The following is a 10513-nucleotide window of genomic DNA, read 5'->3' as shown; positions in this document are numbered from 1 at the left end:
GGGGCCATGTCACAGTGGTCAGCGGGTCAGTGGTGGCCATGTCACTGTGGGGGCCATGTCACAGTGGTCAGCAGGTCACTGGTGGCCATGTCACAATGAGCAACAGTCCACTGCTGGCCATGTCACTGTGGTGGCCAGTCACAGTGGGCAGCAGGTCAGTGGTGGCCATGTCACTGTGGGGCCATGTGACAATGGGCAGCATGTCAGTAGTGATCATGTTACTGTATGGGACATGTCACAGTGGGGAGCAGGTCAGTGGTGGCCATGTCACTGTGAGGTCATGTCACAGTATGCAGCAGGTCAGTGGTGGCCATGTCACAGTGAGCAACAGGCCACTGGTTGCCATGTCACTGTGGGGGTTATGTCACAGTGGGCAGCAGGTCAGTGGTGGCCATGTCACTATGGGGGCCATGTCACAGTGGGCAGCATGTCAGTGGTGGCCATGTCACAATGAGCAACAGTCCACTGGTGGCCATGTCACTATGGGGGCCATATCACAGTGGGCAGCAGGTCAGTGGTGGCCACGTCACTGTGGGGCCATGTGACAATGGGCAGCATGGCAGTAGTGATCATGTTACTGTATGGGAAATGTCACAGTGGGGAGCAGGTCAGTGGTGGCCATGTAACAGTGAGGAACAGGCCACTGGTTGCCATGTCACTGTGGGGGGTATGTCACAGTGGGCAGCAGGTCAGTGGTGGCCATGTCACTATGGGGGCCATGTCACAGTGGGGAGCAGGTCAGTGGTGGCCATGTCACTGTGAGGTCACTTCACAGTGGGCAGCAGATTAGTTCTGGCCATGTCACAACGAGCAACAGTCCACTGGTGGCCATGTCACTGTGGTGGCCAGTCACAGTGGGCAGCAGGTCAGTGGTGGCCACGTCACTATGGGTCCATGTGACAGTGGGCAGCATGACAGTAGTGGTCAAGTTATTTATGGGACATGTCACAGTGGGCAGCAGGTTAGTGGTGGCCATGTCACAGTGATCAACAGGCCACTGGTTGCCATGTCACTGTGGGGGGTATGGCACAGTGGGCAGCAGGTCAGTTGTGGCCATGTCACTGTGGGCAGCAGGTCAGTGCTGGCCATGTCACTATGGGGGCCGTGTCACAGTGGGCAGCAGGTCAGTTGTGACCATGTCACTGTGGTGGCCATGTCACAGTGCTCAGTGTGTCAGTGGTGGCCTTGTCACTCTGCGGGGGCCATGTCACAGTGGTCAGCGGGTCAGTGGTGGCCATGTCACAGGAGCAAAAGTACAATGGTTGCCATGTCACTGTGGGAGGTATGTCACAGTGGGCAGCAGGCCAGTGGTGGCCATGTCACTATGAGGTCATGTCACAGTGGGCAGCAGATCAGTTGTGACCATGTCAAAATGAGCAAGAGTCCACTGGTGGCCATGTCACTGTGGTGGCCAGTCATAGTGGGCAGCAGGTTAGTGGTTGCCATGTCACTGTGGGGGCCATGTCACAGAGGGCAGCAGGTCAGTGGTGGCCATGTCACTGTGAGGTCATTTCACAGTGTGCAGCAGGTCAGTGGTGGCCATGTCACAGTGAGCAACAGGCCACAGGTTGCCATGTCACTGTGGGGGCTATGTCACAGTGGGCAGCAGGTCTGTTGTGGCCATGTCACTATGGGGGCCATGTCACAGTGGGCAGCAGGTCAGTGGTGGCCATGTCACTATAGGGGTTATGTCACAGTGGTCAGCGGGTCAGTGGTGGCCATGTCACTGTGGGGGCCATGTCACATTGTTCAGCAGGTCAGTGGTGGCCATGTCACTATGGGGTCCAAATCACAGTGGGCAGCAGGTCAGTGGTGGCCATGTCACTGTGAGGTCATGTCACAGTGTGCAGCAGGTCAGTGGTGGCCATGTCACAATGAGCAACAGTCCACTGGTGGCCATGTCACTGTGGTGGCCAGTCACAGTGGGTAGCAGGTCAGTGGTGGCCACGTCACTATGGGGGCTATGTCACAGTGGGCAGCAGCTCAGTGGTGGCCATGTCACTATGGGGGCCATGTCACAGTGGGCAGCATGTCAGTGGTGGCCATGTCACTGTGGGGGCCATGTCACAGTGGTCAGCGGGTCAGTGGTGGCCATGTCACTGTGGGTTCCATGTCACAGTGGGCAGCGGGTCAGTGCAGGCCATGTCAGTGTGGGAGCCATGTCACCGTGTGCAGCAGGTCAGTGGTGGCCACGTCACTGTGGGGGCCACGTCACAGTGGGCAGCAGGTCAGTGGTGGCCATGTCGCTGTGGGGGCCATGTCACAGTGGTCAGCGGGTCAGTGGTGGCCATGTCACTGTGGGGGCCATGTCACAGTGGTCAGCGGGTCAGTGGTGGCCATTTCACTGTGGGGGCCATGTCACAGTGGTCAGCAGGTCACTGGTGGCCATGTCACAATGAGCAACAGTCCACTGGTGGCCATGTCACTGTGGTGGCCAGTCACAGTGGGCAGCAGGTCAGTGGTGGCCATGTCACTGTGGGGCCATGTGACAATGGGCAGCATGTCAGTAGTGATCATGTTACTGTATGGGACATGTCACAGTGGGGAGCAGGTCAGTGGTGGCCATGTCACTGTGAGGTCATGTCACAGTATGCAGCAGGTCAGTGGTGGCCATGTCACAGTGAGCAACAGGCCACTGGTTGCCATGTCACTGTGGGGGTTATGTCACAGTGGGCAGCAGGTCAGTGGTGGCCATGTCACTATGGGGGCCATGTCACAGTGGGCAGCATGTCAGTGGTGGCCATGTCACAATGAGCAACAGTCCACTGGTGGCCATGTCACTGTGGTGGCTAGTCACAGTGGGCAGCAGGTCAGTGGTGGCCACGTCACTGTGGGGCCATGTGACAGTGGGCAGCATGCCAGTAGTTGTCAAGTTACTTTATGGAACATGTCACAGTGGGGAGAAAGTTAGTGGTGGACATGTCACAGTGAGCAACAGGCCACTGGTTGCCATGTCACTGTGGGGGGTATGTCACAGTGGGCAGCAGGTCAGTCGTGGCCATGTCACTGTGGAGGATATGTCACAGTGGGCAGCAGGTCAGTGGTGGCCATGTCACTATTGGGGCCATGTCACAGTGGGCAGCAGGTCAGTGGTGGCCATGTCACTATGGGGGCTATGTCACAGTCGGCAGCAGGTCAGTGGTGGCAATGTCACTATGGGGGCCATGTCACAGTGGGCAGCAGGTCAGTGGTTGCCATGTCACTCTTGCGGCCATGTCACAGTGGTCAGCGGGTCAGTGGTGGCCTTGTCACTGTGGGGGCCATGTCACTGTGAGGTCATGTCACAGTGGGCAGCTGGTCAGTTGTGGCCATGTCACTATGGGGGCCATGTCACAGTGGGGAGCATGTCAGTGGTGGCCATGTCACAGTGAGGTCATGTCACAGTGTGCATCAGGTCAGTGGTGGTCATGTCACAGTGAGCAACAGGACACTGGTTGCCATGTCACTGTGGGGGGTATGTCACAGAGGGCAACAGGTCAGTGGTGGCCATGTCACAGTGGGCAGCAGGTCAGTGGTGGCCATGTCGCATTGAGCAACAGTCCACTGGTGGCCATGTCACTGTGGTGGCCAGTCACAGTTGGCATCAGGTCAGTGGTGGCCACGTAAATGTGGGGCCATGTGACAGTGGGCAGCATGTCAGTAGTGATCATGTTACTGTATGGGACATGTCACAGTGGTCAGCGGGTCAGTGGTGGCCATGTCACTGTGGGGGCCATGTCACAGTGGTCAGCGGGTCACTGGTGGCCATGTCACAATGAGCAACAGTCCGCTGGTGGCCATGTCACTGTGGTGTCCAGTCACAGTGGGCAGCAGGTCAGTGGTGGCCGTGTCATTGTGGGGCCATGTGACAGTGGGCAGCATGTCAGTAGTGATCTCGTTACTGTATGGGACATGTCACAGTGGGGAGCAGGTCAGTGGTGGCCATGTCACTGTGAGGTCATGTCACAGTGTGCAGCAGGTCAGTGGTGGCCATGTCACAGTGAGCAACAGGCCACTGGTTGCCATGTCACTGTGGGGGGTATGTCATAGTGGGCAGCAGGTCAGTGGTGGCCATGTCACTGTGGGGGCCATGTCACAGTGGGCAGCAGGTCAGTGGTGGCCTTGTCGCAATGAGCAACAGTCCACTGGTGGCCATGTCACTGTGGTGGCCAGTCACAGTTGGCATCAGGTCAGTGGTGGCCACGTCACTGTGGGGCCATGTGACAGTGGGCAGCATTTCAGTAGTGATCATGTTACTGTATGGGACATGTCACAGTGGTCAGCGGGTCAGTGGTGGCCATGTCACTGTGGGGGCCATGTCAGAGGGGTCAGCGGGTCAATGGTGGCCTTGTCACTGTGAGGTCATGTCACAGTGGGCAGCAGATCAGTGGTGGCCATGTCACAGGAGCAACAGGCCACTGGTTGCCTTGTCACTGTGGGGGGTATGTCACAGTGGGCAGCAGGTCAGTGGTGGCCATGTCACTATGGGGGCCATGTCACAGTGGTCAGCGGGTCAGTGGTGGCCATGTCAATGTGAGGTCATGTCACAGTGGGCAGCAGATCAGTTGTGGCCATGTCACAATGAGCAACAGTCCACTGGTGGCCAAGTCACTGTGGTGGCCAGTCACAGTGGGCAGCAGGTCACTGGTGGCCACGTCACTGTGGGGCCATGTGATAGTGGGCAGCATGACAGTAGTGGTCAAGTTACTGTATGGGCCATGTCACACTGTGTAGCAGGTCAGTGGTGGCCATGTCACAGTGAGCAACAGGCCACTGGTTGCCATGTCACTGTGGGGGCCATGTCACAGTGGGCACCAGGTTTGTGGTGGCCATGTCACTATGGGGGCGATGTCACAGTGGGCAACACGTAAGTGGTGGCAATGTCATTATGGGGGATATGTCACAGTGGGCAGCAGGTCAGTGGTGGGCATATCACTATGTGGGCCATGTCACAGTGGTCAGCGCGTCAGTGGTGTCCATGTCACTATGGGGGCTATGTCAGAGTCGGCAGCAGGTCAGTGGTGGCCATGTCACTATGGGGGCCATGTCACAGTGGGCAGCAGGTCAGTGGTGGCCATGTCACTGTTGCGGCCATGTCACAGTGGTCAGCGGGTGAGTGGTGGCCATGTCACTGTGAGGTCATGTCACAGTGGGCAGCAGATCAGTGGTGGCCATGTCACAGGAGAAACAGGCCACTGGTTGCCATGTCACTGTGGGGGGTATGTCACAGTGGGCAGCAGGTCAGTTGTGGCCATGTCACAGTGAGCAACAGGCCACTGGTTGCCATGTCACTGTGGGGGGTATGTCAGAGTGGGCAGCAGGTCAGTTGTGACCATGTCACTGTGGGGGCCATGTCACAGTAGGCAGCACGTTTGTGGTGGCCATGTCACTATGGGGGCCATGTCACAGTGGACAGAAGGTCAGTGGTGGCCATATCACTATGGGGGCCATGTCACAGTGGGCAGCAGGTCAGTGGTCGCCATGTCACTATGGGGGCCATGGCACAGTGGGCAGCAGGTCAGTGGTGGCCATGTAACTGTGGGGGCCATGTCACAGTGGGCAGCGGGTCAGTGGTGGCCTTGTCACTGTGGGGGCCATGTCACAGTGGTCAGCGGGTCAGTGGTGGCCATGTCACTGTGAGGTCATGTCACAGTGGGCAGCAGATCAGTTGTGGCCAGGTCACAATGAGCAACAGTCCACTGGTGGCCATGTCACTGTGGTGTCCAGTCACAGTGGGCGGCAGGTCAGTGGTGGCCACGTCACTGTGGGGCCATGTGACAGTGGGCAGCATGTCAGTAGTGATCATGTTACTGTATGGGCCATGTCACAGTGGGGAGCAGGTCAGTGGTGGCCATGTCACTGTGAGGTCATGTCACAATGTGCAGCAGGTCAGTGGTGGCCATGTCACAGTGAGCAACAGGCCACTGGTTGCCATGTCACTGTGGGGGCTATGTCAGAGTGGGCAGCAGGTCAGTTGTGGCCATGTCACTATGGGGGCCATGTCACAGTGGGGAGCAGGTCAGTGGTGGCCATGTCACTGTGGGGGCCATGTCACAGTGGTCAGCGGGTCAGTGGTGGCCATGTCACTGTGGGGGCCATGTCACAGGTGTCAGCGGGTCAGTGGTGGCCATGTCACTGTGAGGTCATGTCACAGTGGGGAGCAGATCAGTTGTAGCCATGTCACTATGGGGGCCATGTCACAGTGGGCAGCAGGTCAGTGCTGGCCATGTCACTGTGGGGGCGATGTCACAGTGGTCAGCGGGTCAGTGGTGGCCTTGTCACTGTGGGGGCCATGTCACAGTGGTCAGCGGGTCAGTGGTGGCCATGTCACTCTGAGGTCATGTCACAGTGGGCAGCAGATTAGTTGTGGCCATGTCACAATGAGCAACAGTCCCCTGGTGGCCATGTCACTGTGGTGGCCAGTCATAGTGGGCAGCAGGTCAGTGTTGGCCATGTCACTGTGGGGCCATGTGACAGTGGGCAGCTTGTCAGTAGTGATCATGTTACTGTATGGGACATGTCACAGTGGGGAGTAGGTCAGTGGTGGCCATGTCACTGTGAGGTCATGTCACAGTGTGCAGCAGGTCAGTGGTGGCCATGTCACAGTGAGCAACAGGCCACTGGTTGCCATGTCACTTTGGGGGCCATGTCACAGTGGTCAGTGGGTCAGTGGTGGCCATGTCACTGTGGGGGCCATGTCACAGTGGGCAGCAGGTCAGTGCTGGCCATGTCACTGTGGGGGCCATGTCACAGTCGGCAGCAGGTCAGTGGTGGCCACGTCACTATGGGGGCCATGTCACAGTGGGCAGCAGGTCAGTGGTGGCCATGTCACTGTGGGGGCTATGTCACAGTGGTCAGCGCGTCAGTGGTGGCCATGTCACTGTGGGGGCCATGTCACAGTGGTCAGCGGGTCAGTGGTGGCCATGTCACTTTGAGGTCATGTCACAGTGGGCAGCAGATCAGTTGTGGCCATGTCACAATGAGCAACAGTCCACTGGTGGCCATGTCACTGTGGTGGCCACTCACAGTGGGCAGCAGGTCAGTGGTAGCCACGTCACTGTGGCGCCATGTGACAGTGGGCAGCATGTCAGTAGTGATCATGTTACTGTATGGTACATGTCACAGTGGGGAGCAGGTCAGTGGTGGCCATGGCACTGTGAGGTCATGTCACAGTGTGCAGCAGGTCAGTGGTGGCCATGTCACAGTGAGCAACAGGCCACTGGTTGCCATGTCACTTTGGGGGCCGTGTCACAGTGGTCAGTGGGTCAGTGGTGGCCATGTGTAAGAGTCAGTCAGAAGATCAGCATTGTCTCAACATTGTCATCAGGGACATGGACAGTGAGGTACCCGACAACGGCCTGTTTGGAGCGCAGCTGCCGACCCCTGGAATGGAATGGTGCAAAGGCTCCTGAATGCAGAACTGTGTGGCACAGCCAGTGCTGTGCTGTTCTCCTGAGTACTGAACCGTGTGGTGCAGGCAGTGCAGTGCTGTTCTTTGGTGCCTGAGCCGTGCAGTACAAAGAGTGTTGTGCTATTGTTCGGTTCCTGGGCCTAGCCAGAGCAGTTAGTGGTAATTGCATAGCCATTGTCAAAAAGATGGATCGTGACTGTTGCCATAACACCGATGAAGAAATCATGAACCTCAGATGAACTTTGCTTCATTATAATACCAAAACACACCTCCTGGTTGAAGGTTACCCGCCTCTGAGACTGACCACACCTAGGACACTCCCCCCCGCGCACGCGCGATGGCCTTGCTCGAGAGGGGTGGAGATATGATAATTTAATTCTGAGAAGGGCGGAGACCCCTGAGGCAGAGGTGGAGCAAGGTGTGTTACTAAGCATAAAAGATTACTTCTGGACAACGAAAATTGGAAGCTTCCCCACCAAGGACCACGACGATCGACGACGCAGCATCAGCTGGACCCGGGACCGTTAGGACGTCGTGAGATCAGCAGTGGTAGCTATAACCTCTCTCCCTCTTCTCTCTAAAACTTAACTTTACTTTTTTTTCCTTTCTTTCACCCATCTCTAACTATCGCGTGCCTCTTCACAGGCAACCCAATAAAGTTTCACTGTTTGATTACTGTTATCCCCTTTGGTGTTGGTCACCTTAATTTTGCACTTTCGAGATCGTAGCAAACGAATCATCACGAGTCCACCGAGTGGACCGTGACACCATGTCACTGTGGGGGCCATGTCACAGTGGGCAGCAGGTCAGTGCTGGCCATGTCACTGTGGGGGCCATGTCACAGTGGGCAGCAGGTCAGTGGTGGCCACGTCACTAAGGGGGCCACGTCACAGTGGGCAGCCGGTCAGTGGTGGCCATGTCACTATGGGGGCCATGTCACAGTGGACAGCGGGTCAGTGGTGGCCATGTCACTGTGGGGGCCATGTCACAGTGGGCAGCGGGTCAGTGGTGGCCATGTCACTGTGAGGTCATGTCACAGTGGGCAGCAGATCAGTTGTGGCCATGTCACAATGAGCAACAGTCCACTGGTGGCCATGTCACTGTGGTGGCCAGTCACAGTGGGCAGCAGGTCAGTGGTGGCCACGTCACTGTGGGGGCCATGTCACAGTGATCAACAGACCACTGGTTGCCATGTCACTGTGGGGGCTATGTCACAGTGGGTAGCAGGTCAGTGGTGATCATGTTACTGTTTGGGACATGTCACAGTGGGGAGCAGGTCAGTTGTGGCCATGTCACTATTGGGGCTACAACAGAGTGGGCTGCGGTTCAGTGGTGGCCATGTCACTATGGGGGCCATGTCACAATTGGCAGCAGGTCAGTGGTGGCCATGTCACTGTGAGGTCATGTCAGAGTGTGAAGCTAGTCAGTGGTGGCCATGTCACTGTGGGGGCCATGTCACAGTGGTCAGCGGGTCAGTGGTGGCCATGTTACTGTGGGGGATATGTCACAATGGGCAGCATGTCAGTGGTGATCATGTTACTGTTTGGGACATGTCACAGTGGGGAGCAGGTCAGTTGTGGCCATGTCACTGTGGGTGCTACATCACAGTGGGCAGCGTGTCAGTGGTGGCCATGTCATTGTGAGGTCATGTCACAGTGGGCAGCAGGTCAGTGCTGGCCATGTCACTGTAACGGGCATGTCACAGTGAGCAGCAGGTCAGTGGTGGCCATGTCACTATGGGTGCCATGTCACAGTGGGCAGCGGGTCAGTGGTGGACATGTCGCTATGGGGGCTATATCACAGTGGGCAGTGGGTCAGTGGTGGCCATGTCAATGTGAGGTCATGTCACAGTGTGCAGCAGGTCAGTGGTGGCCATGTCACAGTGAGCAACAGGCCACTGGTGGCCATGTCATTGTGGGGGCTATGTCACAGTGGATAGCAGGTCACTGGTGGCCATGTCACAGTGGGTGCATGTCACCGTGGGTAGCAGGTCAGTGGTGGCCATGTCACTATGGGGGCTATGTCACAGTGGGCAGCAGGTCAGTGGTGATCATGTTACTGTTTGGGACATGTCACAGTGGGGAGCAGGTCAGATGTGGCCATGTCACTATGGGGGCTACATCACTGTGGGCTGCGGTTCAGTGGTGGCCATGTCACTGTGAGGTCATGTCACAGTGGGCAGCAGATCAGTTTTTGCCATTTCACAGTGAGAAATAGGCCACTGGTGGCCCATGTCACAGTGGGGGCTATGTCACAGTGGATAGCAGGTCAGTGGTGGCCATGTCACTGTGGGTGCCATGTCACCGTGGGCAGCAGGTCAGTAGTGGCCATGTCACTGTGGGGGGCATGTCACCGTGGGCAGCAGGTCAGTGGTGGCCATGTCACTGTGGGGGCCGTGTCACAGTGTGCAGCAGGTGAGTAGTGGCCATGTCACTGTGGGGGCTATGTCACAGTGGATAGCAGGTCACTGGTGGCCATGTCACTGAGAGGTCATGTCACAGTGTGCAGCAGGTCAGCGGTGGCCATGTCATTGTGGGGGCCATGTCACAGTGGGCAGCAGTTCAGTGGTGGCCATGTCACTGTGAGGTCATGTCACAGTGGGCAGCAGGTCAGTGGTGGCCATGTCACTGTGGGGGCTATGTCACAGTCGGCAGCAGGTCAGTGGTGGCCATGTCAATGTGGGGGCCATGTCACAGTGGGCAGCAGGTCAGTGGTGGCCATGACACTATGGGGGCTATGTAAGAGTGTCCAGCAGGTCATTTGTGGCCATGTCACAGTGAGCAACAGGCCACTGGTGGCCATGTCACTGTGGGGGCTATGTCACAGTGGGTAGCAGGTCAGTGCTGGCCATGTCACTGTGGGTGCCATTTCAGAGTGGGCAGCAGATCAGTGGTGGCCATGTCACTGTGGGGGCCATATCACAGTGGGCAGCAGGTCAGTTGTGGCCATGTCACAGTGAGGAACAGGCCACTGGTAGCCCATGTCACAGTGGGCAGCAGGTCAGTGGTGGCCATGTCACTGTGGGGGCCATGTCACAGTGGTGAGAGGGTCATTGGTGGCCATGTCACTGTGGGGGCTATGTCACACTGGGCAGCAGGTCAATGGTGGCCATGTCAATATCGG

Source organism: Strix aluco, unplaced genomic scaffold (genome assembly GCF_031877795.1).
Source record: "Strix aluco isolate bStrAlu1 unplaced genomic scaffold, bStrAlu1.hap1 HAP1_SCAFFOLD_80, whole genome shotgun sequence".
In the NCBI taxonomy this organism is placed as follows: domain Eukaryota; kingdom Metazoa; phylum Chordata; class Aves; order Strigiformes; family Strigidae; genus Strix; species Strix aluco.
The sequence above is the reverse complement of the archived record's forward strand: the minus strand, read 5'-3'. Positions refer to the sequence as shown.